Raw genomic sequence first — 27824 nt, forward strand, 5'->3', positions numbered from 1 at the left:
GCGGCACCAAATGAATCATAGTGTTCTTTTAACGTAATCAGACTCCAAAGGAGAATGCCTGGGTGGAAGCAAAGGGAGGATCCTGAGTTCCCAGCCACCTTCAAGAGATCAAACAGGAGGTGGATCAGAGAGAGACAGGGCAGAGGGCAGGCAGTGAAGAGTGCCCAGCAATGCCAGCGCAGTGATATCCGTCAGAAGCCCCCCGAGACTGCCGGTGGGCACACTCTCCATTCCAAGCTCCCTAGCAGCTTCCAGCAATGACTTTGGCTAAGGCCAAGGCAAAACTCAAAGTCACAGAGGTCTTTGCCTCAGCAAGGTGAGTTATACCTCTGCGACCATGTTCTTCTTGGTGCTTCCAAAGAGCTGTTTTGTCATCTCGGAGAGCGGCACAGGGTGGGATTTCCAGACCCACCCATCCCAGCAAGGGATGCCGTCACCAGGATAGAAAAATAAAGGGGCCCCGAGAAACTATCTAATCCAATCTGAAGGCACCCACAGTGGGTGTATAACTGTTTGAGACTCACAGAAGGTCCTGTCTTCTTAGTTTATTTATTATAAACACATAGTGCTCGGTTATGTACCAGGCACTCTTCTAAGCACTTTGTTAGTTATTAACTTATTCAAGTCTCATAACAGTCCTTTAAGGTAAGTACTTTTACTCCATTTTACTGATGAGAAAACTGAGGCACAGTGATGGGAGGTGGGTTGGCCAAGGCCTCATGATAATGGCTAGAACCAGAGTTGAGCCTAGGTAGTTTGGCTACCAGGTCCAAACTCTGCACCCCAACATTTGGTTACTTTTTGTTCTAATTTCCATGCTAAGACTCTGACAAGGCCTACAAGAGAAACGGAGATCAGAGCAAATCATTTCTAAAGTTGCACCAAGCTCTAACACTTTGTGATTCAGTGGAATTGGCAAGTGGTTATCAGTGGCCTGTTAAATATGCTTTGGTGTGACACAAATCCCCTACGACTGTTAATTTCACTGAGTTGGGGCATGGGCTTGCCACCTCCCTGTGAATAAGATCTACTGATCCACTGCAGGGCCCCAGATCTTCACACAAGGACTAGCAGATATCGCACCTATTTGTAACCTCTACCCGGTGGGATTGTGAAAACAGTTCTCAATCTAAGCAAAGAAGTGGGATGGGGAAGTAACCGTGAAGATTTGGGATGTAGGGGGTACAGTGATTCAGCGAGATGTGGCCGGCAGGGAACACTTGGCCCTATGTGTTGGCCATGGAATCAGAGGCTTCAGTTTCTTTAGCAAGGAGGGTGAGGCAGGTGATTGGCTGTTGGCAATGGGGTTACTTGAGTGGAAGAAATATAATCTTTCTAGTGGCCCAAATAAGAAAGGCTCTGTATAGAAATACAAGCTCAAATTTCCTTGTTTGTTTAAACATTCAAATGGGATATAGCTAAATTCACGTTGCAGATTCCCCGGTGGGAAGGTAGGAGATGCAGTGGAAAGAACACTGGCCTGGTGTTGGGGCATCTATGTTCCAACCCTGCATCTGCTCCTAACTAGGTGAGAGACATTCGGTGAGTCATGCCCCCCCCCCCCCCTTGGCCTCAGGTCATCAGTAATGGTGACTATTGAGTACCTGCCATCCCGGGAACTGTTCTCAGAGCTCGAGATATATTACCCTAATTCTCATCATGGTTCCATGAGGGAGGTATTGTGATGACTGCCATCACCCAGAGGAGGAAAAGGAGTCTCAGACAGGTGAAGGAACTTGCCCAAGGTTGTTCACCGGGCTGTGGAGCTGGGAATTGTCCCCAGGGAGTCCAACTACCTCCCATATTCTGAGATAAGCCTATACTACCTTCGTCCTTAGAGAGGGTTGGGCTCTCTGGATATACTATGTACAGTTCTGTTTAGGATATCTGTGCTGAAGATGGTCCTTCCAGGAGCAGCAGATGACTTTGTTCAGCACTGGACTCTGGACTGAGCCAGCTTTTGCTCCCACATTTGTTTCAGCCAAGTCTGGATGGCCAGATCTGTGCGGCAGGGTTCCTCAGGATATTCCTCATGATAAGCACTGTGCCTGACCCACAGTAGGTGTTCAATTAACATTTGTTCAATGGGTGTATGGAAGAACAATTGGACATGGTGGGACAGAGGGCATTTGAAGAGATGGGCAATAGGAGGGAAGCAGAACAGAATCAGCTCTGTGGGGTGTGAGCTGGTCCAGACATTCTGAAAGCTGGAGGTCTTCACTAGGAGTTAAGATTTTGGCTTTTATTTATTTAAAAAAATTTTTTTTAAGATTTACTTATTAATTTGAGAGAGAGAGAGAGAGAGACAGAGCAGGGGGGAACGGCAGAGGGCAAGAGAGAGAGAAACTCTAAGCAGACTCTGTGCCGAGCATGGAGCCCAACATAGGCCTTGATCTCACGACCCTGAGATTAGGACCTGAGTGGAAACCAAGAGTCAGACCCTTAACAGACTGCGCCACCCAGGCGCCCCTTGGCTTTGAGATTAAAAGCTGCAACATGGCATGTGATCCCCTTTTAACAAACAAACTCTCCCCTGAGGAATCCACAGATGGAGGGGTCTGCTGCAGCCTGCCCATCAGGGTCTGCCTGCTAAAGGAGGGGCCTGTAGAGTGGGGTCCAATTCTGCCTGCTCTCAGGGAGGACTTGGGGGAGCCCATCAGCTGCTCAGCATTGGGCTTTCCTCCTCTACCTAAATTCTCCTCTAGCCAGTTGGGGCTGGGACTCTTATGTCCCCTCTTGGGTCCCCACCCAAGCTTTCCTTCCTTTGTAGGGAGCATATCAAGCTCTGGTCTTCTGTGCCACCTGCCCCCCATCACAACTTACCTGTGGCCTCTGGATCCTGTCCTCTTCTATCTTGACTCAGATGAACACCCCTGATGGTGTGCTTTTGGGTATTCTTGTGCCTTATCCTGGTCAAATAATCACACTTTTTAGTACCCTTGAAGACATGGTTAATGATGGGACTTTTCCTCCCTGGGATAGGTTGATGGGGGAAAGATTGCTATTAACTGAAATGATCACCACCACTGGTACAATTGACAAGACACTTCCTCATCCTTTGTCCCACTGACTGTCATGTGCAAGGGACAAGGACAGTGGGGGCATGCCATGAGGCCATAAGAGGACACCTCCTGGTCCCATCTCTGCCACCTACTATGACACTTCTTATTTCTTCTTTTTAGACAGCAGAAGGTTGACATGGTGATTCCGGGACTTCTTTGGCTTTACCCTGCCTCAAGTCTAGGTATGAGGAGCTGGGTTTTACAGAGAGCAAATGAGGCATAGATGGTCCAGACCATTTAGACTCCACCGCATTCTTACATGACTTCCTTGTGTGGTGTTCTTACCACGTTCTTACATCCTGACCTGGTGTGCTTCTCAGTGTGTATGGTGCCCATCTGTCCTGGGACAGGCAGCACTCGCCCCACAGGTGAGGCTCCAAGACTCAGAGACATTAAATGCACTGCCTAGGGTCACACAAAGCAAAATGGAGGAACTGGGATTTAAACCCAGGTTCGAAGACAGCCAACCCTGCCTATGGGGTTGGTTGGGCCTCTTGGGAGCTATTAGTCTGCTTGTGTGTGTGTGTGTGTGTGTGTGCGCGTGCACGCGCGCGCTCACGTTCTCCTGATACTCAGGGCCAAAGTGGCCCCAGGGAGTGACAGCTGGGTTCTGGGGTAACTCCACTCTGGAGGACCTGGCTACTGCCTCCTCTTCAAAATCCAGCCCCTCAGACGCTGTTATGTCTGCCCTCCCTCTACCTCCACTGCAACCAATTTCTTGGCTAGAGTAGCTGTGTGCCTGGTGTTCTCTATCTGACCCTCCAAATCCATCCTCCTCCTTCTCTTACCCCTCTTCAGGAGGTGGACGTTGTGGAGATCAGTAGATTTCCATGCCCTCTGGCTTCTGGTTGTACTCACTGATAAGGTAATCGGAGGGTGGGAAGAGGGGGAAGTGAAGACATATCTTCCCACATCCCCCTCTCTGCTGGCTGTAGATTAGCGGTGGCTGCATGTTGCATGGAAGGCCACAGCTCCTGTCAGCAGCCCTCTGCTGCAGCTTTCCGGCATGGCTGCCAGATCCTAGGAACTGCCTCTCCCATTGTCCTTTCAGATGGTGGACTGGTAGCAGCTCCCAGTTGTTGTTAGCCCCAGTATGCCTCACCATCTCTTGGTTTTCCTTAACCCTGCCCACACCTGTATAAATTATTCTTTAACTAATCTCTCTTTGGTCACCCTCTCTTGAGCATGTCTTCTGCTTCGTCCCAGAACCGTGACTGATACAGCGTGCCTCTTTCTTCCTTGCTTCCAGTCTTCCATTTTTTAAAAGCACTTCTGACCCCAGGCTTTTCACATGAAAGTCTGCAGATTTTGCTCCTTGCAATATTTCATCAGAAAACAAAACTAAGCTAGAAGGAGAAGCAAAAGGTTGGAGTTGTGTGGGGATCCTGTAAAGGGCACTGGATTTGGACCTGGAGGCTGAAGACCCAAGTTTGCTACTTACTGGCTCTGTCATCATGCCAAGTTACTTGGCCCTTCTTTTAAATACAATAAGAATCATTTTTTAAAAAAGATTTTATTTATTTATTCATGAGAGACAGAGAGTGAGAGAGAGAGGCAGAGGGAGAAGCAGGCTCCCCAAGGAGCAGGGAGTCCCATGCAAGACTTGATCCCAGGACCCTGGGATCATGACCTGAGCAGAAGGCAGATGCTTAACCATCTGAGCCACCCATTTGCCCAATAAGAATCATTTTTGCCTTATCTTTCCCATAAGCCTCTTGGGAAGATCAAATGAGGCCAAGCCAGTGGAAATGCTCTATAAATGCTGAAGTATTTTCTGAGCATTAGGTGTTACTGTTGTTGTTTTTATCACACGCAGCATATGGACAAAATCCTCAAAAGGCCATGTGCTTCATTTTCCAATGCACTCAGATTTCTCTGTCGCCTCTGTGCCTCCTGGATTAGAAGAGCTGGCATTTGTGGAATCCAAGATTGATGTCCAGGGAGGATTGGCCAAGCATGGTCCCACATGAGCAGAGCTAAAAATACCTTTGACTTCAGTGGGAGCATCTCAGTCCCGAGGGGGCTGGGCCTAAGGGACAGGGACTCTGTGAGGAAAATGACTTCCGTCATTCATCTGCTGGGGTCACGAGAGGGCAGGGAGAAAGTGGCTGTCACAAGGCCATCCTTTTCAAGAGCCAGTGAGAACACTGATTTGATCTCTCTGTGTGTTAAGGTGGTGGGTGGGTTAGAGAGGATTTACCTTAACCTTTTATACTTTTCTGTTAGAACGATGTGGCTTAGAGCTCTTCCTCATGGCCACACCTCTCAGGAATGTTCCCAGACTGCCTTGTAGAGATGGTAGACACCCAGAGCAAGAGGGAGGTAAGGAGGAGGTCATCCTAGGATCTTGGTTTGGAGTTGATTGCAGAAACTGAGTTCAATCCAGAGAAGGAGAATCTAATCCAGGAAATCTGGTTTAATATTTCCAGGGATGGGGTAAGGGGAGGCTCATTGTCTCTCTCTCCTAAAGACAGTGGTTTCAACCAATTCTTAGAGCTCTAGACACTTGCTATTTCCAATGCGGTCCATGGATCACCGGCATCAATGTCAGCTGGGTCCTATCCCAGATCTTTAAGTCAGAATCTGTGTTTCACCAGATCCACTCAGATTCTTATGGACATTAAAGTCTGAGAAGCACTATTTTAGAATCCCTCTGAAATGCCTGAGGAGGCCACCCACAGGTGCTCTCCAGCTATGTACATGGAGTCCCATGAAGGATAACATGTGAAAAAAAGGGACCCGTTGACATTTTTAAAAGAAGAAAAAAGTTGAAATCAATGTGGTCTTTCCCTCCCTTTGGTAGAAGAGGAAATTGTGCTGAGGTTAGGACCTTGTTCCCCACCTGTCCTTCTGAGGCCAGTCCTTGCCCTCCTGCCATTCTCCTGAGCTCCTCAGATGCCTAGCACAAGCCTGCCACAGGGGAGGCTCCATGAATCAGGGGCCGGCTCAGGAGACCAGTGGGACCCCACGATGTTTCCCAAGTCATGCCGTTCCCAGCTCTGGGGGTCTAGTTTTGACAGGGCTGCCTGGTGAGGCACTGAGGACAAAAAAGTAGCTTGTCATGACCTGGGAGTTTAGGGCTCAGCTTGGTTCTTTGAAAAGAGAAGACAGAAGGGTGTGGAGCTTCCTCCTCTGTAGGTAGAGTTATGTGGGGAACTTAATGTTTGTTGTATGAGGAACAGCCTGGCAGGAGCTGAGAAGAGATAAGTCTACTTCCAGCTGGGATCTGGGCACAGCCTCAAGGTAGCAGGTTCTCAGGATTTCCAGCGGGAATGCTTGGCGGCCTGCGGCAATATCTTTTGGGTTTCAGTTTGCTGCAATTATAAATATCTGTGATTTGCATTTCCTTTCCAACCTACCCTAGAGAATATCAATGCACTCTGCTATTACTTCCCCTTGCCCCACTCTCACACAGGTCCCTCATAGGCGACATTCATGGTTTCCATTGTACAGAAGGGGAAACTGAGGTTCCCCACAAATGGGTGCCATCTACATCTGGGTTGATCTGGAACTGGCAACCTTTCAGAAGAAGGAAGCCCCTTAGAGTCCTTTGAACACCAGTCCCAGACTTTCTGGCTTGAACTCCAGCCCCTCCTCATCCTGCATTCTACCCTCAGGCAAGACCATCTGCCCCTGTTGACCTTCCCTGAACCCGTGGGTGCCCTAGTTATGTGGGCATGTGCCCTCCTCTACCCTCCCACCTCTATACCACCAGATACACATCTGTGTCTTTCTCTGGCGACACAACTGTCTTTCTTTGATTAGAGCTCTCTGACAATGTGTATCCCCCCACCCTCACCTTTGCCAGCTTTCAAAACCTCGAAGGCAGGGGTGTGTTTCAGTCCCTTGGTTCCAGCACAGTGCTATCATCAGAAAATGCTCGGGCGATGATGGATGAACCGAAAGACAGCACATATGAGCTGGAGGATAAAGCAGAGAGACAGTGTGTATTTCACAGACTTTCCTGGGTGAAAGGATCATTGCACAGTTCTGATACGTAGTAGGAGCCATGCGAAAAAGGATGTGGAGCAGAAGCCACAGCTCCCTCATGAACAGTCTCCCTGTGGTTCAGAGAGGCCCTAGGCATGAACCTGGCACTAGCTCGTAACTCAAGACACTTGACTTATCTGAGTCTCCAGGTTTTTTTTTTTTTTTTTTTTTTTGACTGGAAAATGAGGATACTGAGATTATTTACCACCTAGGGTTGTTATGAGGATGAAATAAGATGAGGTACATGTAAAATGTTTATTGGAGAGTTGGCTCCTCAAAACTCCTGATACTTGTCAGCTGCTTGCTAGTAGGGGGAATCATCCTTTCTCCTATGGAGCCCACTGATGCCCAAGGAAATCAAGAAGGGCGACAGGCAATCCCACATTTGGAACTGAGTCTTTCTTTTTAGGACACGAATGCACTGGACTTTAGGAAATGGTTATCTAAGATTTTAAACATAATGTTTACTAGAAATGGGGTCTGATCTGGTCCATGAGGAGTTCTTCCTTAGTTCCAGTTATGGAACTATTCACCAATAATGCAGAGGCTAAGCAAGCCAGTCTCACAGCCAGTGGTTTCCATTTTGGCTTCAGTTTGGAGGATCATGGATATGGGGTGGAAGAAGGCCTGGCCTGAGATCCTCAGGACCTGGGTTTGACCTCTGACTCACCTTGAGACCATAGACCATTCAATCATTCCCTTTGCGCTTTTTTTTTTTTTCACCTGTCCAAGGAGGAGACTGATCTAGATCTTCATATGGTCAGTTGTCTTAGATCTATTGTGAAAAACAGGGAACCCTGCAGCCGTGCTCTCTGGGCATCTATATTTCTCTTTTTTCTCTCTATCTGTACTTGTCCTAATGAATGGGATCTGAGTTGAATGAGAATAAGCCCCGTGAAATCTTGTTTTACATATTCAAAGTGGTTCCATACTCACCTTATTCTAGCTTCACCAATAGCTCGATGGGGGCAGATAAGGTGGATGTTATAAGTCCTATTTTATAGACAACAAATCTGAGGCTCAGAGAGAGAGACAGAGACTCAAGGTCACTTTGCTCATAGAGGCAAAGCAGTGCCTTTGCATTTCCAGTTCTGATTTTCTCAGCCAGCAGCTCCCAGGCCGGGGGGTGGATATACCACTGAGTCGGTTCCCTGGGCCAAAATGGGTCCCTCTTGGTTCCACCCAACCTCCCTTCCCTGCCCAGGCTCTGGCATCTTCGTCCTCACTCGGCCTCCCTGTGGAGAAGCTAAGTCCGTTAAGGGCTGCATTTTACCCCTCTGCACATCCTCCCCCATCCTGTGCTACAGTCCTTGTCTGGATCTCGCTGTCTGACTGAACATCCATGCAAGGCCACGGGAGACTCAGCGCGATTATTCTCAGAGGATGCAGACAACAGAGACGTGCACAGGAGCTACATAAGCCAAGTGTGACAGCGAGACTACTGGGCTGCACGGTTGACCTGCTCTGATGGGTTGAAGACAAGTAATTGGGCAGAAAGTCATGCACCTGGAAGATAAAAAGATAAGCTTCCAGAGAGGGGGTGGGGAAGGTAGCATGATGCCGGCCATGAAAATGGGTATATGAGTTATTGAGGAGAATTAGTCAAGGAGATCTGGAGGCATTTACGCATCTCTGTTGAAACATTTCTCGCTCCCATTTCTTCCCTCCAAGTTCACTGCCACCACCCTCTTGCTCCTCACCCAGAAGGCAGCAGACGCTTCTCAACTGGTCGCCCTGTACCAGTCTCTCCTGCTCCATTCCACCCCCACATGGATCTCAACCTACCTGTTGAGCCATATTTCTCAGTGCTCCGCCTGAGCATGTAGCGCTGCAGCTGAGTGAGCTATTCGCTCTGCCTGTTTCTGTACTTTTCCATCTCCGGGCTCGGCTGGTGGGTTTTTTTTTTTTCCTCCTGCTCAACTCCCCCTGCGAGTGCAAAGCCAACTTCATTCTTTCAGGATCACCTCAACGCCACCTCCCCCATGACGTCTTTCCTGGTCCTGTCCTCTCCCCTCTCCCACGGGAGTGACCCCTCACGCCTGAGAGTATATCACCCCTGGTGGTCTGGGCTCCTCAGTTACTGCCATCTACCTGGTATTGTGATGATCTCTGGGCATGTCCTATCTCCCCTCCTAGACTGGGATCACCTTGGAGTCAGGGAAGGGGATCATTTTCAAGTTTGTATTCCTCAGGGTCTTGGCTGCTTTTTAGTTATTGGATGAATTAATCAAGACACAAGTGAATGACTGCTTGTTGGGACAGAGAGACAGAAGGGCTCCAGCTTCTAAGCTTCAAATAGAGTCCACCATAGAACCGAAATTAAACTGATGATGTTGTGTGGAGGGAAATACAAATAAATACATTCAAAGAAAGGTGGATCAGAAAGAAAAGAGCCTGGCACAGGAGTGCAACCTAGGGGACCAGGAAAATAGGAACGAGGGAAACAACAGTGTTTGTTTTATGGCTGGTAACAGGAGAAGTCAACAGAAGCTGGACCAAGTGTCTTAGGGTGGGACCAGATGAATCATAAGGCTTCCAATTAACCCTTAAATGGCCTCGTATGTCTTCCCCATGGTAGAAACATGGAAAGAAGAGTGCCTAACACATTAGTGGACATCGAGAGTTATTGAATTTATCCACAGTTTAGTATTTACCTTGAGTCAGTCCAGTGAAGAATATCGGCACAGGCAAGACACAATTCTAGCTCCCTGAAAGTTCGCAGTCTACTTGGTAAAAGATAGCATGGTAGCAAATAATCAGGACAGAGCACCTTATCGAATGTGTACCTGTGTGTATGTGTGTGTAAGAATGTGTACGAAGTGTGTCACGGGGCTGAGGAAGAGGCAACAGGTAACCGTAAGTAAGGTAAAGAAGAAGCAAACACAGAGATGGGGAAGATGCTTTGGAGAGCACATCACCGAAGCAGCGACTTCAAGAATGGGCCAGAATCTTGCCAGTCTCCAGAAGTTGTGTGTGAGAAGGCATCATTGTGTGAGTTCAAGTCGGGAGATTGTGCAAGGCAGGCAGACCCGACTGGGTCAAGGAACAGGAGACTACAATGCCCAGTTAGGCAGCAAGGCTGACCCGTCTTTTCCAAGACCCACGGGTACTGACTGACCAGTGTTTAAGTTTTAGAATGACAAAAAAGCCCATAGTTTTGTGTATGTGTGTGTGTGTGTGTGTGTATGTGTGTGGTGAGCAGGAAGGCTAAATAACACTCTGAAAAGGAAAACCCTACTGGCAAATGCAAAGCACTTCCTTCTTTTCCAAACCTAGTCCCACCTGTGTAGGTGGAAGGCGGGATTGAGTCCCACAGGGAGGGAGGCGGGTTGGAAAGGGAGATTCATCTCAGCCACTCTTGGCCTAGGGAAGGTGAAAGGCTGAAAAGAACGTGAATAAATGAGGGCCTTTTCACTTTGTGCAGACCCTGTTTATTCATAGCCTCATCTGCATAGGTAAATCGGAGCATTCTGCAGTGCAGGAGGAGAAAACTGTCCCGATGCACCTGCACGGCGAGGCTCCGGCAGGGCTGTGGTGGGGAGTCCCCAAAGCCACTCTGGGCTACCAGTGCTGTTGTATGTGACTGGGTGGAAGAAAAGAGGGAATAATGTGACGAGAGACTGTCAGAAAGGAAAGGGACCTGGTGTCATGTTGGCTAGCCCTTCTCTCTTTGTGTGGGGGGACCAAAGTCAAGAGAGGCAATGGGCTTGCCAACGGTCCCACAGTCAGTGACTATTGGGACGTGGGCTAGAACCCGTGGCTCCTGACTTGAGGGCCAGTGCCGTCTCCTGTCCCTTTGCAAGACTGGGGTGGAAGAGAGGGACCGGTGCGGTATGACACAGGGTGAAGAGCTCCCGGGGGCCCCACGGAACACACTGGCGCTAGTTCCTGACCGGCTGTTCTGTCAGGTCAGCCTCTGTCTTTATTCCACTCACGGCCCACACCAGCATTCTCCCAGGGCCACAGGAAGTTTGGGGGGGACTATGTCTTCCAAAAGAGAGACATTCACAGATTCTATGAAATGGGCAAGCGGGTTTTTTGTTGTTGTTGTTGTTGTTTTACGTCTAGTGGGACCTTCTAAATCTCTCTAATGTTGCTTTTGTGGGCTGAAAATTTAGTCATCCGTTCTGTGTGAAGGATTTGAATGGCAAAAAGATCAGCATTAAGAAATTGATGCTTGTTCCACAAATTTTACTTTATGTTTCAGAGAGATTAACCCCAGTTTTATTTTAGGTTTTTAAGGTGATTAAGCTGAGAGACAGCTATGTTCTGCTAAGAGCACTAACCTTGACATCAGAAAGCCTGGGCTCCATCACCAGCTCTGCTGTTTCCAAACCTTTTTTTTTTTTAATCATCAAGTCAGTATATCTCTCTGAGCCTCAACTTCTTCATCTTTAAGATGGGGATATTAATATCTACTTTATTAATTTGCCTTTTAAATTCATTAAACAGATATTTTTTGAGCTGCTCGTACATGCCAGGTGATGTTCTTGAGAGTGAGATAAAATCATGCCCGAGAAAGCTGAAATCCTGCTCCCTCAGAGTTTATATTATATAAACTATAATAAAGATTAAATGGGATAGCAGGTGTTCATAAGCTTAGCACAGTGCCTGGCAGGTAGTAGCTGCTTAATAAATTATAAAGTTAGACCTCTCACAACATCGGGTGCTAAGGGAGCTGTTCCAGTTTTAGTGGTGCCACTATCAAGCTGGGAGACCTTGGAAATCTCTGGAAACCTAAGTGCCTCCCAGCACAGCTCCTTGGCTAGCGTGACCTTCTTGAGCACCAGTGCTTGGGGACCCTGCTCTGTTTCACCATTCTCTTAGGATTTTTTCATAGACAAGATACTTCTTTGCTCATGTAATTTCCATTCATAGAGGGACAAGACCAGGGTCACTGGCCCTAAAAATGTCTATTGAATGGTCCTTGTCCCATAGATCAGGTTCAAGATCTGAAAATAAATGTCAAACTGTTCTGTGTGTTGCTTGCTTTCTACTCATTAACTTATCTCTGGCTATTAGCAATCAGCCTAGCTGAAAATGAACGAAATTCTGATGAAATCTGCTCTATTCTTAGATGAACATGCTTTCACAGGGAAGGGGGGTGGGGGAGCTAGTGACCAATAATCATGGTCAATGAAATTTCTACCCGATTGTGTTGGTTCATCTGAGGGACTGGTAAAACTCCTTTCCAGTGACGGTATATTGGAGGGAGTTTCAGAAGTGGATTTGGGTGTCAGAACCACTACTGGTTAATTAAGTTCAAGCCAGAGAATTGTAGACACAAGAGTGAATAAACAGTGTTTTGTCCGACCTCTTCATCCTACGGTTAAGAGAACTGTGGTCCATTATCCACAACACTCGAGACATGGAAGCACCCTAAGTGTCCATCAACAGATGAATAAAGACAATGTAGTATTTATATACAATGGAATATTTTTCAGCCAGGAGAAAGAAAGAAATCTTGCCATTTGTGACAACATGGATGGACCTTGAGGGCATTATGCTAAGGAAAATATGTCAGACATGGAAGGACAAATGCTGTATGATCTCAATTGTACGTGGAATCTAAAAGTGCCAAATTCATAGAAACAGAGACGGGAGTGGTAATTACCTGGCCCTGGGGGATGGGAGAAAAAGGGAGATGTTGGTCAGAGAGTATAAACTTCTAGTTATAAGACAAAGTTTTGAAGATCTACGGTACGGCATAGTGATTATAGTTAATACTGTATTATATACTTGAAATTTGCTAAGAGAGTAGATCTTAAATGTCCTCACCACAAAAAGAAATGATAATTATGTGACGTGATAACAGGTATTAGCTTATGCTATGGTGGTAATCACTGAGATATATAAGCATATCAAATCAACACCTTAAACTTACACAATACTATGTGTCAATTATATCTCAATAAAGCTGGGGAAAAAGGGTGCATGTGGGGGTAAAGGGGGTGAATTTGGTGTCTGACATACTGAATATAAATTGTCTGTTGGGCATGAAAATAAAGATAACCAAAAGGCAATTAAAAATGATCCTGAAGGAGAGAAGATTGTTAAAAGAGAGAAAGGCAGAGAGAGAGAGAGAGAAGGGAGAGAGACAAAATTGTGGTCCAGAAATGTGAGGTCTCTGCCTTCTAATTTCCATCTGCTAATTAGTAGCAGATACAGTGACATGGACTTCATATAAAAAATCACAGAACCCGACTAGAACCTAGGTCTCCTGATTGCCAGCCAATACTTGGTCCTTTAGCCTTCTTATAGCTGGACATGCCACAGTACACTCTTCTTTCTGTATTTTGAAAATCACCCTTAACAATGATTGGCTAAATGTGATCTCTGTTCACAACGTTGACTTCAGTTCAGCTTTGAACTCCTGGAGTGAAGAGCCAGATTTAAATACCTGAATGGGGTGTAAAAAGGAAGACTCTTCAGATTTATTGTGTGAAATCTGAAAGGCAGAGATAGAGCCAATGTGGATATAATAAACAGAAGGAAGTTTTATTTAAAGCTAAGAAAGACCTTTTTGACATGAAGAGCTGTCAATAGCTGGAATGATTTGCCCTGAGGGAGAGTGAGCTCTTGGCCATTGGTGGTGAGCATGTGGATGCCTATGAGGCAGTAGTTTGGGCCAGGTGACCTCTAAGACCTCACACGTCTTTAGTAAACCTGTGAGGAATATATGAGTATTTATGGCATCTGAATAATTCCTTCTTAAACCCATTTGTGCATCTGCACCCCCAACCAGGTACCATCTCCTGGGTTCATAAGTTTGCTATCCACTATGTAAAGTAGTATTTCCTTTTATTTCCTTTAAACTCTGGGGTAAGGGCAGGTTGGACAAGTTCTGTTTTTCTGAGATTTGTGGGTTAAGTACCTAGTTCCATTCTATCAGGCATTGTCATATCCCCCCAGTTTTCTCTTTTTTTGCTTGAGAACATCTAATTTTGTTGTCCATCTTTATACCAACAAGGTCTATCATATTGGTGATTTGAATAATTCTCTGTCTTTTCCCCGCTTCTCCCAACTCCACTGATTTTTTTTCTTGAAGGTCCATGAATAGAGCCGCTACATTTGTCCTGAGCCCACACACTGCTTTCATCTGGACAGGGGATGATGCCTTTCCCTCTGACTCCCATGCTTATTCTGGTGAGATCTAACATTCCCACGAGCCCCTCAGCTGCAGCTACTAGAGTTCAGTCAGAGCTGATCTCAGTTTCTGCCCTGCCACTCATTACTGTGTGACCCTGGACAAGTCACCGATTTTCCTTTGTAAAAAGAGGAAGACAATACTTCAAAAAATTGCTAAGAGACTTGAGAAAGAGAAGAGCCATGCAAGTCACCTGCATTGTAACTGGTGCAAGGTCTTTGCTCAATACCTGGTTATGGAAGTGAAATGTAATAAACCTAAGGGTGTTTCCTGAATTGTGATACATGAGAGTCCATCACTCTAGAGAGATTGGGGCATATTTACTCATGAGCACTGCTTTATATTTGCCCAAACTGAAGCTTTGTTGTGACTTTTTTGGATTCTCCCGAGTTCCTGAGATTTAAAGTCAGGGGACTCCAGCTTATATTCTTTCTCTATGATTTATTAGCTCTATGATTTGGGGTCATTATCATCTCTAAGTCCATTTCCTCTACTGTAACACTGAGTTGATAGAGATATTTGAACTCAAATCCACTCAGGATTCTAATTGTAGCTCCATCAGTTTCTAGCTCTCTGACCATGCTTAACCTTGCTTGGCTTAACCTTGCTTGGTTTCCTAATATACAGATAGAAAAATAACACCCGCTTCAGAGAATCATTGCCATAGTTCAATGAGACAACCATGCACAGCATCCCCGGGGTCACACAGGATGCTCTTAACCATTAGTTGTGTTGCTCCCCAAATCACAGAGTTGTCCAAATGTTTTGTAACTTCTAAACAAGTGTGCAGATAGTAGGAGCTATTATTTTGTGTGGTATTTCTTTACCTAGAAGCAACATTGTGTAATGGAAAGAGCATTGGATTTAAAGTCCAACTGGGATTGAAGTGATGAAAGCTTTGGATAAACACTCTGCTCCCTGAAGCTTGGGTTCTTGGTCTCAAATAGGGACAATAGACCTCTCTCTGCATACCTCACAGGGGCACCTGGAGCATCTGACAAAACGCTAATGGTGAAACCAGTAAGGTCTGAAAAGGAGGTGCCGTGATGACTAAAAATGTTTGATGACATTTATAAAAGTGGGGTTTCACTACTTAGTGTCCCTTCTTCCATGTCTTTGATTAAAATGTGGATGAAGGAAAACTCAATTCAGAGTGGTTTCTGATTTCTGCAGATCCCTTTGTTAATATTCTCTATCTAGGGAGGTTGCAACAATAGTACCATATTATTTCCTATGATCCTTGTCAAAAATGAGGTAGTACCATAACAACCATTTCTGGAATCAAGCTGATCTCTGATGTGAAAGTCCAGCCACAGACATCTTGAATCTATGAAAATTGAAAGCACTGAGTTTCAATAGTCCCCTACTTAGATCCTAAACCTAATCTCTTTTTAAAAATTTTTATTTCAATCCAATTGATTAACATATGGTGTATTATTAGTTTCAGAGGTAGAGTATAGTGATCCTTCAGTTGCATATAACACCTTATTACATCAAGTGCCTAGCCCTAATCTCTTAAGAGCAGGTTGGTTTGTTAAAGTCCTTCTGCTTTTCTCCCCATAATAGCTTATGTTTGCTACATTTACATGATCCTAGAATCCTGGATTCCAGACACGGCAGTCAGATTCAACCTCTTATAATTCCCAGGCAACCCTTCACATGGGTGGAAATCCCATTGGCAATATGACATTCCCTCTGGGGCAGTGACCATTTATGAGAGGATATGCAGTCTGAATAATAGCTCCACATTTCTACCCATGACTCACTTCAGAATTCTGGGGTAAATACCATCCAATTTGTTAAGTTAGGTTGTCCATTCCATTTAGTTGGTGGGCAGTGGGGAGGAGCCACACAGCATGGATCCCTGACTTGAAAGGCAAGAGATTTGAACTCTTGTCCCAAATATGCTACCAGTTTGTTGGATAAACCTGAGAAAGTCATTTTTCTCTATGGCTCAGAGATTTGAAGGGGTTGGATGAGATGATGTCTAATGTCCCTTCCAGGGTGATCATTTTGTGATTCAAAACACACTGTCATGCATAGTTTTTCCTGGCAAGGGCCCTGAGGGACAGGGCTGGGGTCACTGAAACATCTGATAATGCATCTCCCTTTCCTTAACAGCACCCAGAGGCTCTCCTTTGAATAAACTCCGGTTGAATATCCCTAATTAAGCACACTAGGCTCTGTGGAACTTGGCCACTAGAATGGTAACTTAGACCAGACAAGAGGTCAAAGGAGGTGTGGGAAAACCATTTGTATTGATTTTCTATTGGTGAAGTAAATTGCAAAAATGCCCATTAATGAAATTTAGAGTAAAAATGAAAAGGGGGAAGACCTTGCCCTGCTGGTTTCATAGTGCTGGCCTGAGGCTGTATCTTCATTAGGGCCTCAGGCAGAAGAGGCTTGAACTACAGAGGCTACTGAGTTCCATCCTGATGTTAGTCTCCTGCTGCGCCACCTTGGGCAGGTCTGGCTCCCTCTTTGAGCCCTTATTTCCTCCATCTGCTAGTGAGCATCTTGGACTAAGGCAGTATTTCTCAAAGTATAATGTACATATGAATCATCCAGAGATCTTGCAAAAATACAGATTCTGATTCTGTGGGTCTGGAGTGGGGCCTCTGATTCCACAGTCCAAACAAGCGCCTCGGTACCGCTGCTCTTGCTGATCCTTCACCCATTGAGAAACAGAGGGCTAGATTATTTTTAAGGTCTTTTTTTTTTTTTTTTTTTTTGTCTGTGAACCCTCCATGATGCAAATAGTTCCCCAATACTAGGGTGGGAAGCAGAATAGGAAAACGTCTTCAGATGGTATGCAATCTAGATTAAAATACATTTTTATCGTAGACAGGTAAGAATAGCATTTCTAAGCCTCAGCTTAAGCAAGAGGGAAGGTAGGCCCTGGTGGGGATATTGGCTCTGAAGCCTGAGGCCATCTGAAAAGATATTAATGCCTGAAACGAAAGGAGAGGGGTGAGGCAAATGTTGACTCGAGGCAGGTAAAAAAGTCAGGGAACAACTGTCCGCAGAAACCACAGGTGATGGAGTTGGAAATAGTCACAGAAAAGCAACAAAGAGCTTAATGCTCATTCCTCAGAGATGCATGGCTGGCCCTGCATTGTACAGATCCTATCTCATGTACCTTCGCAGCATTCCTGCTAAGCTTCAGGGGAACATTAGGGCTCTCCCCATCATGAAGGGGAACTAGGAGGAGGGAGGGAGCGGATGAAGGCTGAGAACACTGAGAGAGAGGAGCCCCTGGGGTCAGCAGGCAGAGCCTCAGCAGTGACATCTCAGTGACCAGCCCAGGACCTGGCGTGTCTCCACACACACACACTTGGGCATACCCCACTCAGGTTCTCCCCATGTCACCCCTTTGGAGCTAACCGTGGGCAGCGGTGTGGGGGAAGGAAAGTGCCTCAGCACAACCTCGGTTTCACTTCCTGCCTTGAACACAGAGAGTCATTATATAAATATCAACCTCAGCAGCTGCTACTCTCACCCCTCTTCTCGCTATTACTCCCGAGGCCCAGCTCACAGGCAGGGTGCTGCAGCCTGTCACTTTCCCCTGGTCCCATAGCCCTTGCACCAGGGCGGCCAGGTGGGTGCCTAGGGCAGAAATGAATCACAACCTCTCTCTGGCTGTCCAGCCAGCCGTGCCTGGTGGCCCGCGCCTCACTGAGTGGGGGAGGTTGTCCTGACCAGTGGCCCACGTTAATCAAATTAAACCTCATTTACAGACCTGACAGGCAGTCAGCCCATCTGGAGAGGCCACAGAATGCACCGTCAGCACTCGTGCTGATGGAGTTGCGGCAATGTATGTATATCTATCCCATGAAATGAACTAAAATCACCAAAACTTCAAACGTGTTTTAAGTCAGAAAGGCAGTGTAGCATGATAGAAAGAGTAGTCTGGAATGGAAGATCAAAGATGGGTTCAAGTCTCCATTGCGCTAAGAATGAATAAAATCTTCTACTAATCTTCAGCCCAAGGAACTCCTCTTTCAACATTGGCTGAGTTTTGTTTGCTTATTTTTTTCTTCAGTATTATTTTAAAAACAACATAAAATCCCAGGCATGTACATGTAATCCCCCTGATCCTCAATTTCTTCATCTTTAAAATAATGACACGAACCTTGCTTCTCTTCTAGGGCTGTCATAAGGAACATATGAGATGCGTGATGTCTCCTCCTTAGCCTACTGAACACACTGATTGTCTTACAATAGGATATGCGAGTGTGTGTGTGTGTGTGTGTGCAAAAGAGGTTAGCAAATTGAAAGCTGTTATTCCAAGCTATTTGAATTACTCATGTTTTAACAGTGTTATAGCCATGGCCATCTTAGAAAATCTCAGACAGAGCCTGGTAAAATGGTTTCACTGGGCTCTTGAAATAGTCATTAGAAAACAGTGTTTGGGGATCTCAATATCTATGCGTTACTCAGCAGATCAAATGTTGTCAAAATAGTATGCTCATTCTTTCTCTTGATCCACTCATGGCCCAACTAGATATTTGTGATTTACTATGAAATACCAAAAATAGATCACTAAGCAGTTTATTCGGTATGAATCCACTAAACAAATTATATATATGCTTTGACAAAAAAAAAAGACTAAAAAAGGATGGATGTTCAGTAAAATATTAACTACTGGTATAATCTCTGGATGGTGATATTTGGGTGGTTTAAAGGTCTTTCTTCATGCTTTCTTTTAATCATCCAAATTGGATATAATATCAGAGACATGGGCCTCTGAAAGAACACAGAGTTTGGGAGTTCTTAGTTTTCCCCCTTCCCTTAAGCACATATGTGAGGCGTCCAGTAGAAGGAAAGCACTGGTGACAAAGCTGAAACAGGTCACCATGGGCCCAGGCAGAGTAAGGGTCTGAAGTTAATTATTTTCCTAAAAACTGTTTCTCAAGAGTGAGTGATTGATTTCTATGTTTGTCAGTCTTTCATTCATTCACCCATTCTACCATTATTCATGTACTTGGTCATCAAATAGTTATTGGACTGTTATGCAGTGTTGAGATGGAGCATGGACTGATTGTCAGAAGATTGAGGTTCAAGTTCTGCTACCATTTTTCTGAAGCCATGAGCCCTTGGTCCCTTCGGGCTGCCTGAGGCTCCCTGATCTATAAAATGGGACCAATGATGAGCATGAAAGCTCTTTGAGAACTCCACAGTGCTGAGCAGGGAAGGAGTTTCTGTGAAGTGCCACACACTACGCCAACAGTGCAAGGTAGAAAGGTGAGTCACACGGAACCTGTGCTCTTGAGAAGTTTGCGCTAGTGTAGCCTGCGGGCTTAATGCCAGATCCAGCAATATGGGGCATGGGAAGAATGTCTTCACTGGAAGCCAGGGAACCTGCATGCAAGTTTAGTCTGGGCTGCTGATACGATGTGTGAATATGAGCTACTCAATGTCCCCCTCTGACTCTTGACTTTTTATCTCTCCCATAAAGAAATGATTAAGCCCGATTATCTCCAAGGCACCTGCCAGCGGGGACATTCTATGAAACAGTGAAATCAGGAAAAATGTGAAGCATGTTAAGGTATCCGTCACAAACCGACATGCATCACATATCGGTTTCTGTTTGTACAGCAAAGTTACGGGAATATTTTAGACAGCACTGGCATCCCACAGGGCACGTCTTGGGTCTGTTGGAGCTGGTCTTCTGCTACCTCCTTGCTCAGTGTCTGTCCCTGCAGCAGAGACAGAGAGCAAACTCTTCTACAAGATGACTAGGAATCCACTTTTGCATCCTGAGTAAACATGATGGGCAACATGTCTATTAGCTGTTTCTCAAACCTCACTATAAAGCGAGTCTGGATGGGGGAGGTGAAAGGTGGGAGCAGTGGGGAGCCCATGTTGGTAATCTGGAGCCCAGGGTTTAGGGGCAGCTCAGCCAGTGACTGAGTAGTGACATTCATTTATTCATTTGTTCATTTATTCAGGGGGCATTTATGGTACATCTACTGTGTGTGTTAGGCACTGGGTTAGACATTTGAGATAATAAAATGTGTAGGACCTAGTTTACTAGACTATGTTTTCCCTGAGAGCCAGAGTCTTGTCTTTATTTCTCCAGTGCCCTCACATGACCCTATCTTGAGGAGCATGTAAACTAGTGGGTCTTTAGAAAAATAATTTTCTTTCCTGGAACTCAGTGTTCCCGTTTGTAAAATGGTTTGGGTGGGGGGAGGGATCAGACTTAATGATGTCCAAGATCCCTTCTAACTTGGGTGTTTTGTTCTGCTGTTACAATTATTTGGTGTCCTGCAGTGAAGGTTTGCATACAGGATGGAGCAAAGTTCACAGAACAATCTGCAGCAGAGGTAAGCTGCAACCGCCAAGCCTCCGGGGAATGTGTGAAGCCGTAAATCTCACTGATCCAGACTGGGAGCAAGATGTTGTGTCTGAACACCCTCAGAACAGAGAACCAGAATCTCCGAGTTCCTGTCACCACCCCCCACCCCCGCCCCCTGCTTTTACCTGTGTCACCCAAACTCTCCGGGGATGGCAACATCTACCTCACATATTACTGTGATGATTAAATGTGAAAACACATATGAAAGGTCTTTGTAAACTCTGAACTGCTTTATACATGGAAAATATAATTAATATTCATGAAGGAGGAAGAAATAAAAGGGCACCTTAAAGAATGAATAGGCACTACCTAAGTGAATAGCTGGGTGTCAGACACTAGAGTACGTACTTCATAAAAATCAATCATTTAACCCTCTTGACATGAGGTAGGGGCTATTATTTTTCCCATTCTACAGATAAAAAACCTCGCACCCTGGGAGTTTAAGTAACTAGCTTGGGATCACCCTGACAGTAAGTGGCAAAGCTAGGGCTCACACCAGAGGAGGCTAGCTGCAGAATCGGTACGTTTAACCAATGTGTCCTTCTGCCACCCTGCATGGAAAAATGTTTTCTAATCCAAGTTAATTCCAGCCAATAAACTTGGCCTGAGAGACAGACTGGGCACTGGGCACATGATGATGAAGACACAGGAGTGTCAGCAAATAAGGAAAGACTCTAAGGAATAAGGAAATAGATACCACAAATATGACTGGTATTGGAATAACGTAAAGAAAAATGTGGAGATGGAAAAGAGGAGGAGTGTTCCAGAGGCTCTGCATTTAACAGACTAAGGAACTAGGTGGTGGATGAAGAGAAGTTCAAGGTAAGGCTAAGAAAGAGAGGTATCGGAGCCGGGTGGTGAAGGATCTTGAATGCCAGTATGAAGTGATTGGGGTTTAGCCTGGAGTCGATAGGGAACTATGAAGGGTTTTGGAGCCACTAAGTAGTGCATCAAAAGTGGAATTTTAAGAGAGGTAAGCTAATAAAACAGAAGAAAGCCATTTTTCTTGGACTGGCACTATTACCATAGTCTGTAGACTGGTAAAGATGAAGTTAGGTCCGAGGCACCTGGGTGGCTCAGTTGGCTAAGCGACTGCCTTCGGCTCAGGTCATGATCCTGGAGTCCCGGGATCGAGTCCCGCATCGGGCTCCCTGCTCAGCAGGGAGTCTGCTTCTCCCTCTGACCCTCCCCCCTCTCATGCTCTCTCTATCTCATTCTCTCTCTCAAATAAATAAATAAAATCTTTAAAAAAAAAAAAAAAGATGAAGTTAGACCCAAGTTAATTTTTCAAGTTTGACCTCTTTGGGAGAGGGGAAATGAAATTCCAGGGATTTAGTACCATCATTTATACTCAAAATGGTGAATAATGGAGAGCTGGTCCCAGTCAGGAGTGATGTGTTCCCATCCCATGCTTGACTATCTTTGCTTCCTTGTTGGAATGGTGGCCCTGCCTCTGATGGACCCCTCCAGTGATGGGGAATCTTTACTCCACCAAACAGGCTGTTATTCTTGGACAGCTCTTACTGCAAGATTGAATTTCTTTTCTTTTCTTTACTTTTCTTTTCTTTTTGCCTTGCCTTCTTTTGTCTTTACCGTTGTCTTTCTCTTCTCCTTTCTTCTCTTCTTTCTCTTCTCTTCTCTTTTCTCTTTCCCTTCCCTTCCCTTTCCTTTCTTGATTTTTTAACTACAAGTGCTCATACTGTTTCACTTGAATCTAAGCATGTCTTTATCTGATACCACCATGTTGGTAACCCCCACAGCCTCAAACCTATCCAAGTTTCAACAGGGAACTTTGTGGGGGTCTGAAGGGGTAGGATCCAGGAACGAGTGGGGAAACCTCACAGATCATCCCTGCTACCACCAGTGCCACTCGGTACCAGGTGGTGAGATTCACAAGTGGGTTAGCCATGGCTCTTGCCTCTGAGGGGCTCACATGCTGGAGGACAGATGAAGGGGGTGAACAAACAAACAAAAAAAGTATAAAGAATCTGCAGTGTATATATAGAAGGCCCCCAGTCTCAGTTTCAAGGGATCAGGATGGCATCTGGTTTTGTTCACAACACTGTACCCCCAGTGTGTAGAATGGGGCCTGGCATGTTCCCAATAAATGTTCACTGAATGAATAAATGAGTGAGTGAATGAATAAGTGTTTGATAATATCTGATCTAAAACCATAACGAGGTTCTTCCAACCGTCGACTTAATACTTAACTCACTATAACCTGCCGATCCCTATTTTATAAGGTCTCCTGTGAGGCTTGTCTTAACAGGTAGATATTAAGCAACAGAGAAAAGGCACAGTGGCATCCACTGCTTTATGTGACAAGAGTGCCCGTCCCAGCACTGACTCCTTGACCACATGTTGAATCCACAGGAGCCTGACTTGTTGAGTGAACCTGAGCAAGTCACTTAACCTCTTTAAACTTCGGTTTCTTATCTCTTAAAGCAAGGGAGTATCACGTCTAGTTCACATAATCGTTAAATAATCTCCTGCTGGGAAAGAACTTGATCTCATGGAGAAAAGAGCCGAATGAAATCGGCGGGTCTCTTTCCTAAAGCAGCTTGATCTTTTCAGAGCATTCAGACTCAAAGGTTAGCCCTACAGAGCAGTTGACATTCGAGGGGCATTTGAACCTGTGAACTTTTGGCTTAAAAGTAAGAGTTCAACTCTCCCCAGGTTCTCTCTGGTGTTGCAAGTTGGCCAAGGGTGGCTGCCGCACTCTGCGTACGACCGGAAACCCCAAATTGGGTTTGCATCTATTTGGTCGAGGTACCTTCCCCAGCTCCACCTCCAGATGTTCCACGGGGGTTTGAGGTGTGGTGGAGGAGTTAACAGAGCTTGGTGTCTCTCTGATACAGGCGAGTGTGTGCACCCGCATGCACGAGAGAGCTGGGGGCGGGAGTGTCCCAGCCTGCTTCCGCACAAGGGTGCCGCAGACAGCCTCAGGTCGCGCTAGGCAGAAGGAAAATGCTTCTGTAATCACAAGAGAGAGGCTTCCCCATCTTCTCTCCGAGAATGCTTGGAGGCCATTTCTTTTTTAGCGAACTGCCAGGCTTTTCCCCCACATCAGTAATATTTCAATGACTTTTACACACTCGCCTGCCTGCTTTTTAATAAGCAGGGCTTTGCATTGATGGTACATGTGCAAAGTCTGACCTTTTCGTAGGAAAAAACATTCATAACCAAAGCCTATATATAGAAGCTTAAGACTGGAGCAGATAAAGATGTAGGTCATATGACTTTTTTGTGTGCGAAGCATAATGCAAGAGGGATGCTGTAGACAATTCAAAACTCATGAAATACTGCCACTGGTTTGAGCCCTCCTAATATTTATCAAAGGCTTTAAATAATGACTTTGTTTTCAACTGGGAATTATAATGCCACCTTCTATCCCCGAGCACAGGAATTTTTTCCACAGGGGAAATTTAGTTAGTTTAAAACTATATTGCACTATCTAGTTAACTCCTAACTATTCTTATTAAAGGAAAGAACGGTTACCATAAAAATGCATTCAGTGAACAAATATATAAAATAATATGATAGATAATCGAAAGATCTGATTTGTGTCACTTATCAGAGGAAAACTTTTCCCCAGGCCCACCACTACCCAAGTGAACATACACCAAATTCCTCAGCATTCAAGGCTAACATGACCTGGGAGTTGCCTGCCTTTCTAACAATCCCCGAGACACCCTTTTATAATCTTTGTTCCACTAACTCTTACAAGCCTATGCCTCCATGTTCCTTTATTTTTACCTTTGCTCCCTTTACTCTCTCTTCTTGGGACACCCTTTCCCAGACATGTCTGCATGTCCAAGTCTATTCTGAAATCTATGGCTCGCACATGGTGGCCTCCATGAATACCCCTTCTCTTCCTTTCCTGCCCTTCCCAAGCTCTTTGCTTTTTCATGAACTGATCACAGCTTGCTCTGGACTCTGCCTACTGGTGTTCAGGTCTTATATCTCATTCTGCTAGACTAGGAACTCTTTGAGGGCAGGGCAAGAATAATGTTTGAGGTACTCTCTACCAGCCTTAGGTGTAGGACCTAATACTGGAGACCACATACAATAGAAAGCACCTATAAAATACATTCCTGCGAAATGTTTATTGAGTGAGTGAATCTGGCTTTGGGAAGCACTAATAGTGAAGTGCAGAGCATTTAGTGTGTATAGCCACTCTGCTAAGCATTATCTCATTTAAGCATCAGCAGTGAACACATGATGTTATTGTTACTGTGTCACCTTCCAGAGCTGAAGAAACAAAAGCTCAAAGAAATTGAAAACCTTCAGCCAACATCACATAGCTGGCAGAACAATAGACCAGGATTTAAACTCAGATCTGTAGGGCCAGGGGTCTGCTGGAAGACCTGACTTGTTCCAGCTTGTTCTGATTTGTTCTACCTTATAAGAGCTGATTGCTGAATTATCAGGAATTTCGTGGGGCGCCTGGGTGGCTCGGTCGGTTAAGCATCTGACTTTGGCTCAGGTTATGATCCCAGGGTCCTGGGATGGAGCCCTACACTGGGCTCCACAGTCAGTAGGGAGTCTGCTTGAGAGTCTCTGTTTCCCTATCCCTCTGCCCCTTCCGGCCACAAGAACACGTGCTCGTGCTCTCTCTCAAATAAAGTCTTAAAAAAAAACAACAACAAATAAATTATCAGAAATTTTGTGAACTGGTTGCAAAGCACAACCATTAGTAAATATTAAATCACGTAAACATACAAATGAATTATATTAAAAACGATGGTAATAAATAATCAAAATTCACCACTTCCTATTTATTTTATGACCTTCTATTATATATGTTCTTGAGGTTATCAGTATTTCCAATATTGGAAAACACGACACATGTGGGCTTCCCCTGTAGAGCCACTTGTTGAGCACTTACCAACACACCACTGGCCTGGCCCCAAAGCAGGACAATGCTGCGGTAAGTAATAGGCTTAGGGCCCAAGATATACATGGACTTTGCTGTTTCCAGATTTAGCTTTCCAATAGGGCCCCACTTTGGGCCACTGCAGATGAACTGCTTCCTGATGATAGGAAATTGACTTTCATTAAACTCTTTTGGGCTTTGGGGTTGGAGTGAAAATAATTCTAGAGGTTGTTTTATGCCTATACCCATATATCCTAAACCTTATCACAGATTTAATTATTATCTTCATCACATCCCCTACACGGGAATATATGATGCATCTCTTGCAGAGGAAAATGGGAATTCCGAAATATGGCTATAAATTGATTTCCCCCCGATTTTCATGAAAACCTACTGTTTTGCATACATATCCTTGGAGCCTGGATTTCGTGTGCCTGGTGTCTGCAGTATGTACCTTACTTACATGTACCTTACCTGAAATGAAATATGACCTTTTTTTTTTTAAAGATTTTCTTTATTTATTTGACAGACAGACAGAGAGAGAGAGCACAAGCAGGGGGAGCAGCAGAGGGAGAGGAAGGAGAAGTCTCCCTGCTCAATGCGGGGCTGGATCCCAGGACCTTGAGATCATGACCTGAGCCTAAGGCAGATGCTTAACAGACTGAGCCACCCAGGCACCCCTGAAATATGAACTTTGAATCAGAGGTTACGGGTTTCAGTACTAGTTCTTCAACTCAGGGCAGGTTAGTTAACATCACTGGGCCTCAGTTCCCTCATCTGGCCAATGAAGAGTTTGGCCTAGATGTCCTTGAAAGAAACTTCTGGCTCTACTTCTGAATGACACAGCATGGTGCTTCTCTTCTCTAGGGCTCGGTTTGTGCACCTGTAAACAATGGGATTGAACCAGGGAGTTCCCAGTGTCCTTTGCAGCACTGGAAGGGGGTGGATCTACATGAAAAGCCGTGTTTTCTACCTAGTGTGTCATTCCTATCAGATACCATTATGCTTTACCACCAGAAAGATGCCAGGTAACCTGCTGAGCACCCAGAACTCTGGAGCCCAGAGGACTTGGAGATGGAACAGGAGCTCTAACTACCACAAGGAGGCCAGGGTGTGTTGGCCCTCAAAACAAAGGGAAATGCGTGGGTGCAGGGAGCGCCTCTGCTGTTTTCTTTTAGATGGTCTAGAAGACTAAAGAAGTGAGGGTGAAATATCTGTACAGAGGTTTTGATTTGACACTCCAGCTGGGCCTGCCGTGAGGAGGGTGGGGGGAAGGGAGGCCTAAGACATAAGACAAGTGATGATTTCTATTGGTCTGGGGAGATGAGGAGTGATGGTGAAGAGGAGGGAAGGAAGGAAGGAAGGAAGGAAGGAAGGAAGGAAGGAAGGAAGGAAGGAAGGAAAAAGGAAGGAAAGAAATGTGTAATTTTCAGGGTGGGCAGAACACAGGCGCTCAGAGAGAATGTCTCCTTCCTTACCCTTATCTTTTGACCCTGAACTTTTGTATCTTTGTGGAAAATCAAAAAGTATTCTTAACTCCTCATCAACATCTTCATCTTAATCCTCACCCACACATCTCCATATGCTTTTCAGGTTACAAGCACTTTGGCACCCATAATCTTATTTAACTCACAAGATGAGTTTGTGAAATAGGTTATTATTACTTGGACTTTTCAAAAGAATTGGAGGTTCAGAAAGGGAATTGATATTGCTCAAGATCACCTAGGTGTAGAGCTGAGACTAAGCCCGTTCTTTTGACTCTTAGGTAGGTTTGCCTTTCTAGTCCCCAAATGTCCTTTACTGGTAGCTGAAATGACAGATTTCTGAGCTGCTGTTCACCAAAGGGCCTCACAGAACCACACTAGAGAAAGAAGAAATCAATACATTCATAGACTCATTGAATCCTAGAACTGGAGGGGACCCCACACATCCCTTGGCCCACCTCCTCGATTTTCAGATGGGGGAAATGCAACTCACAGAGGCACATGGCATGTCCAGGTTCTTGTTCAGGGTCAGTATCAAAGCTGGGACTTCACCTCTTGTCCTTGCCACCCGCTCTGGCATTGTCTACTTTTATTGGTTTTTTAGCCACCAGCAACATTAAGAGATCGTAACTACTTCAAAATCCTTGACTATCATTGTGAGGACAATGTAACATTTTCTACCAGCATAGCCATGGACTGAAGAACTTTGGATGGAGGGAGGCCAACATGCTCCAATCTCAGCTGTCATTTCGCATTTCATCCACTGTGTGCCAGCAATTGGATTTATTGCTGGTGAGAACAATGACTCATGCCCTTTTGATGCCAACCAACTAATTTATCATGCCATGACTTGGTAGGTACAAATATTTAGTATGTGATCAAAAATAGAGGACCCCCCTGTCAT

The 27824-nt window shown here is 45.3% G+C and overlaps 1 long non-coding RNA gene across 1 annotated transcript in view; it reads left to right on the forward strand.

The window, feature by feature from the left end:
* Positions 1 to 1423: 1423 nt before the first annotated feature.
* Positions 1424 to 27824, forward strand: part of LOC123863523 (uncharacterized) — a 62854-nt gene continuing 36453 nt past the window's right edge. Inside the window, exons 1-5 of the long non-coding RNA XR_006795577.3 lie at positions 1424 to 1528; positions 1982 to 2058; positions 19199 to 19443; positions 19658 to 19747; positions 20476 to 21382. This is a non-coding gene — a long non-coding RNA (uncharacterized LOC123863523). The remainder of the gene's footprint in view (positions 1529 to 1981; positions 2059 to 19198; positions 19444 to 19657; positions 19748 to 20475; positions 21383 to 27824) is intronic.

Source organism: Mirounga angustirostris, unplaced genomic scaffold (assembly GCF_029215605.1).
Source record: "Mirounga angustirostris isolate CCGP_5_RB_7025 unplaced genomic scaffold, mMirAng1.0.hap1 SCAF_1, whole genome shotgun sequence".
NCBI lineage: Eukaryota > Metazoa > Chordata > Mammalia > Carnivora > Phocidae > Mirounga > Mirounga angustirostris.